This window comes from Zea mays, unplaced genomic scaffold (genome assembly GCF_902167145.1).
Source record: "Zea mays cultivar B73 unplaced genomic scaffold, Zm-B73-REFERENCE-NAM-5.0 scaffold_158, whole genome shotgun sequence".
Classification (NCBI taxonomy): domain Eukaryota; kingdom Viridiplantae; phylum Streptophyta; class Magnoliopsida; order Poales; family Poaceae; genus Zea; species Zea mays.
In genome coordinates, this window is record NW_023366775.1 from 34878 (window position 1) to 40877 (window position 6000).

Below are 6000 nucleotides of genomic sequence, written 5' to 3' on the forward strand. Positions count from 1 at the left end.
ATGGGAGTGTGAGTGTGTGTCCTCGACATCATTATCATTTTGCATCATATCATCACATCATTTCACATAGCATCACATCATACATCATATTGCATCAATGACACAAGAATGGAATACGGAGCCATTTTTTAGAAAATATTCTATCAAAGTTACACGAAGTAAGCTTCGAATTACATCCTCATTAGCCTACATGAAAAAGAGGGATCTCTCTTTGCGAAGCAAGGATATCTTTATTTTTGCGAACCACCGATCTTCTTTCTTCACGAAGCATGAAAAGAAGGGAAGGTGTTTTTTTCGCCGAAGGCTCAAAAACGGTATGTATGAAAGTTTCATGCATCGTAAAGAAATAAATTACAATAATTTACATATTCAATGCAAAGTTACACACGTCAAATATTACAGCTTCGTTACAATAAAAGTACAATGTCTATTCCAGTGTCTCTTGCATTGACCATTTAAAAATGTTTTCACAATAAGTGCTAGTCTTCTTTCAGGACTTTTTCCGCAATTTCATTTAGCAACTTATTGACGACTTCGTCAACGATAGATTCAGCCATATTAATGATCTTCAGTGCTTCCTTCGTTTCTTGATCGACCAGGGGATCGAATGGTTCCGGTGGCGGAGATAATTCAGCTGAAGTGGGAAAAATTAATTAGTCCAAAGCCACAAAAACAAATGCCGAAGATGAACCTCAAAAGATATTACCTATATGTCTTTCATGCTCTGCAACTTCTTCAGCTTGTCTTGCTTTTATCCGGGCGTCATGGGTGTCTTTTTCAATTTTCTTTATAATTTCATGAGCCATCTCTCGGTCACCATTCACCCAGACATCATTATAGAATTTTCTGCCCATTAAGGTCGCTTCAGCTGAAGGATCCTTTGTGTCATCTGCGGAGAAGGTGGCTTCGGCCTGAGCCATGGTCTTGATGTGATCACATCCCGCCTTCTCCAAGATAGCCGAAATCCCCCGTGCACCGGAAAATGCATAGACATACCCGCGATCACTCAAGATATCTTCAAAGGTATCAGCCTCCCCACTTATCCATTCAATAACACCTTCGAGGTTGCCTCGTATGAAGTTTTCTTCGGTAGAATAGGCACCCACATTGGCGAAACTACCTTTTATTTTCTTCACGCACTCCAAGGATTTTTCAAAGCATCTTTCCTTAGATGTGCGAAGTTCTTCAACATTTTTATCTAAATAATTTTTCCAATATTCGCTGATATCTCGGTTAGCTTCTGCGAGTGCGCATTTTTCTTTAGCTTCTGCCAGCTGTTTCCGAAGGTCTTCAATTTCAGTCTTTTGGATTTCGGTCTGAGCCTTGTAACTAGCTTTGTCTTCTTTCACTTTGTTTACTAATGAAATTAAGATTTTGTCTTTTTCAAGACCTTCGTTTCTTAATTCGATCACCTCTGAGCGAAGGTTGTTCAGAGCCATCGTATAGCCTTCATCTTCAATATCTTTATGTGCCCTAAGCGCATTGCTAAGAATTAAGCCCTGCAAGAGAGGGACAAAATTGAGCATAGCACAAAAAATATTTCATTTTCAAATACAAAATTAGCTTTTATACCTTTATGCTATTGTATGCTAGGCTGTTAGCAAGTTCGTCCTTCGATAAAATTGAAAGACCGTCTTCCAGCTTCGAGAATCCGATGCTTTTAGCTATCTCCCGGCAAACAAATATTTCTTTGTTATCCGGGAGACCGTACAAAAGGTCTTCTTCGCCACTCCCATTAAACACTAGTGCCCCCTTCGGATATTTCAATTTTTGGGCATAGTGTTGCGCTTCTAACATCTCTTCTTGGGATAGTACCTTTCCCGAAGCATGACGAATAATATAGTCAATACTTTTGTTCGAAGCTTCAGGAGCAGGAGTTTCGATTTTTTCAGTTGCAATCCACCCTGTTGATTTTTCCTTGGGGTCAGTAGGCTCCATCTCGGTGGGCTCTTAAGGCCCAGTTTCGGTTTCATCCTGAATTGTTGCAGTTTCGACTTCTGCCTGCTTAGTATCAGCTTTGGGTTGTGCTTTGGCAACTTCGGCAATTTTCCTTGTGCGAGCGGGACTCAAGGTTTTTGTTGTTTCTAACACAACATCCAGCACATTCACCATCCTTCTCCTCTTAGGAGTTACGACGGAACCCTTTTGTGCCTTCGGCACTGTTACCTCTGTTGGAGGACTCAAAATCTCTGGCATTTTCGTTATTTATTCAATTTTCGGCCCTTTAGCCTTATCAGCCTTCATCTCAACTAGCTCGACTGAAGGTAACTTCGGTATTACAGCCAGCTCTTCAGCGCTCTACGTAGACGGAACAGTTTCTTTTGTTTCAGCAGCTGAAGTGGCCCCTCCGCCAAATTCAGGTATCGCCACCGGTTCAATATAACGTGGCCGATGAGTCAGAACCTTCATCTTCTTGCCCTTCGGCTCAACTGTGATTGTCGAAGCAGCAACTTTTCCCAAAGCAGCAATCTTTCTTTTTACCCCTTGCCCTCGCAGCGGGTAACAATAGTCAGGGTATACGAAGCCAATAGCATCGAATACCCTGTTCAATCTTTTCTTACTCTGACCCCTGAAGGCTGCGGACAAGGCATTGTCCTCGTTCTAGGAATACGCCCCAAGTAACTCATCGCTAGTAGTTTCAATGCACTTCAGCCAGTCATCATTTGGTTCATCAAACTTATCCCCAAACCTGAAGGTATACTTCAGCCGAACCAAACCACCTTTGCTAGAGTCAGTGATGGTCTCCTTCGGCATTTCCCAGCTTTCCACAAGTGGTCATACCCTGAAGGCTATATGTTCTTGAATTAAATCCCTTATGCCAATAAAGGAGCAAACAATGCTGAAGGCCTTTTGACACGCTTCGGCGGCGTCATCAATTTCAACCTTCGGCCTTCAAAGGCCGAAGCGGGACCAGATGGGGCGCATGCTGATTTCTTTTATGTCTTCTCTCATCTTCAGATCATTCTTCACATAAAACCACTCTTCCATCCAGGCCCCGGGCCATCTCTTCCGAAATGTTGGCACTGGGTGGCTTGCGTTGGGACGAGCAACGAATCCATAACAACCAAAGTTGTTGTGGTACTGCTCTTTACCAATGGCCTTCGTCTCATATAAAAGTTCGTGCATGTTGCAGAAGCATTTCGCGCTTGGCTCTAGCTCTTGACTCCTTACTGCCCACACAAAAAGCCCCATCCTTATTACGGCTTTGGGGGTGATCTGATGGAGGAAGATCTGGTAGGTTTTTAACACTTCAACTACAAACTTGCTCAAAGGGAACCAAAGTCCAGCCTTGAAGAAGCTTCGGTAAATTACAACCTCGTTTTCCTCAGGGGCAGGGACGTTGTTGTCTCCGCCAGCCCTCGCAATAGACATGTCCCAAAAGTACCTTCCTTTCATGTTCTCAAGATGACTCTGCTTAATGGTCGATTTTCCGAAGACAGAATGGCTTGGTCGCCAGGGCCGATCTTCAGAATCTTCATCCCCACTTTCCACATCATAGCTATCGCTATCACCAATATCTTCAGATAAACCTTCCAGTCTCTCCTTAGCAATCTTCTCTGTGTTTGTCTTTGCCATCGACTCGACGAATCCAGCAATATAAGGATCCACAGCCTTCTTCTCCTCAAACAGCTTTGTCTCTTCAGTCAACTTTGTCTTCACAACAACCTTCTTTTCCTTGGATATTTTTTCCTCAGACATGGTGAAAACATGACTTTAAACCGAAGCTCAAGAAGCTTGGAAATCAGGCGAGAGCTAGTGAGCAAGAGCTAAAAAGTTTGAGAAAATAACGCAAATAGTGGCAATAGCGTACCAAATGCTATCGCTATGGTTTATATTTATATGCCCAGTGCGTTGCAACTTGGTGGGCCTGTCTTTCATTGGCTATTGCTTAAGGCCTTCGTTCATGTCGCAGTCTGAATTCGTTGTTATAACAAATTAATACTGCGAGGGGCTACTGTTGGGGGCCTTCGTCTTCCGAAGGTCCTCAAAAACATGACTAATAATGTTTCCCAAGTGTAATATATGTTCAGGAACCTTCAGATTTGGGATAAAGCTATACACAATATGAAAAGCAGGGTCAGGACTAAGGATGAACCAGTTTCGAAGCTATGCGCAAGGAAGCTTCGGCTTAACGACAGAAAATGGAACCGACTTAAAGGGGAAATGCTATCTAGTCCTCGTTGGATTGTCATTAAGTCAATAGTAAAAAGGGCATGAATGTAATTTTACACAGGTTGCGCCCTGTGCCTATAAATAGATGAACAGTGCTCCCGTACTGTTCACGCTGACTTGTACTCGCTTGTGCGTCACGCTTGTACCTTTGCCTTCAATCAAGCCGAAGGTACAAATGTAATTTGATATTGTTCTTATTCATTCCTGATTATATAAAAGAAAGATATATTATGATGTCATGTAATTATCCATGTTACTATGTTTCATATGCTTCGTCTTTCATTGATTTATGTTGCAATGATGAAGGTACGTCCTTCATAACCTTCGTCTAAAGATCGTTATATCCTCAGGGGAATAATGCTTCAAAGGACGAAGGGCATTAAACATTAACCTATTTTTGTGTTGCCTTGTTCTTAATTCATAGCATTTGAGAACAAGTTACCAACAGAACTTAACTTGAGAAACACGTGCCACCACATGGGTGGAATGGGACGCCCTTGGCTGACTAATTAGGAAAGCTAGTGGAAGACTACCTTACCCGAAAGGGGCAAGGGCAGTAGGGGAGTTGCATGCAAGGAGGTTCTCGGGATGATTTTGCTGCGATGGCGATCAGACGGGGGATTTTTGCAAGTGCTCTTCCCATAAACTGTAGCGGGTTTTCGGAAGCTAGTGGAACTTTGTAAAGGACTCGTAGTAGATCCCTAGCCATTCACCTCGATAGTGTCTAAGGGCCTTGCAAACCCTGGCGACATGGGATACACGACTTGTGGGTACAGGGTACAACCTCTGCAGAGTGTAAAACTGGTATACTAGCCGAGCTCACGGTCATGAGCAGCTTAGGACTCTCGCATGATTAAATATAGAACCTAAACTCATTTTGTCATTTGCATTTGCATGGGATTTATTAATAATTTTGTTCTATTATTATTTATTATGGTTTGGTATTTAGTTACATTTAGTAACTGCTAATAAAACATGACCAACTTATTAAAAGCAATGCTCAACTTTAACCTCTATTGTTGATCAGCCTTACACATCCCATGACCGAACCTTTTGTGAGTTCATGCCACATTATTGTAACACCCTGATTTTGGGGGTATAAAATTTCTTTCTAATGATCACCCAAAATCATGTGTTACTCTTCTCTCTCACACCCTAGGTTCTATCTCTCTCTAGATTCTCTCTCCCTTTTTCCCTTTTAAGTAGAATTAGCTTAAGTTAGGGAGATTTAATTATTTATTTTGCCAAAACATTTTGGGTCATGACATGTTGCATCTTTGAAGTGTTGCACATGTTTGAATTTCTTTGAATTTGAAACCTAGTTTGAATTTGGAATTTAAAACCCTAGAGAAAAGAAATAGAAAAGGAATTAGAAAATTCAGAGAAAAAGAAAAAGAGAAAGCAGCCCAGCCGGCCCAGCTCGGTCCAGCGAGGCTGTGCGCCCGCACGCCTGCTCCGCCTGACAGGCGGACCCCGCCTGTCAGCGGCAGCTCTCCCTCCCGCGCGCCCTCCCTCTCTTGTCTGATGCCCAGTGGGGCCGACCTGTCAGCGCCCATTTCTTCACCCGCGCGCCCCTCCTCTCTCCCTGCCTCGCGGGCCCGGATCGCCAGTCGCCGAGCCGTTGCCCCGAGCGCCCCTCTCTTCTCTCTCTGCGTTGTGGGCCTGCCCTGTCAGTTCCGCCCCCTCCTCGCTCGCTGTGGACCGGCGCGTGCGCACTCGCGCACGTCGCCGGATTTCTCAGCCACGATGCCCGCCCACGCGCCCAGCTCTCTTCTTAGAGCCCCGCTAGTGCCTCGCGCTCGCCCCCCCCCCCCCCCCCCCCCCCCG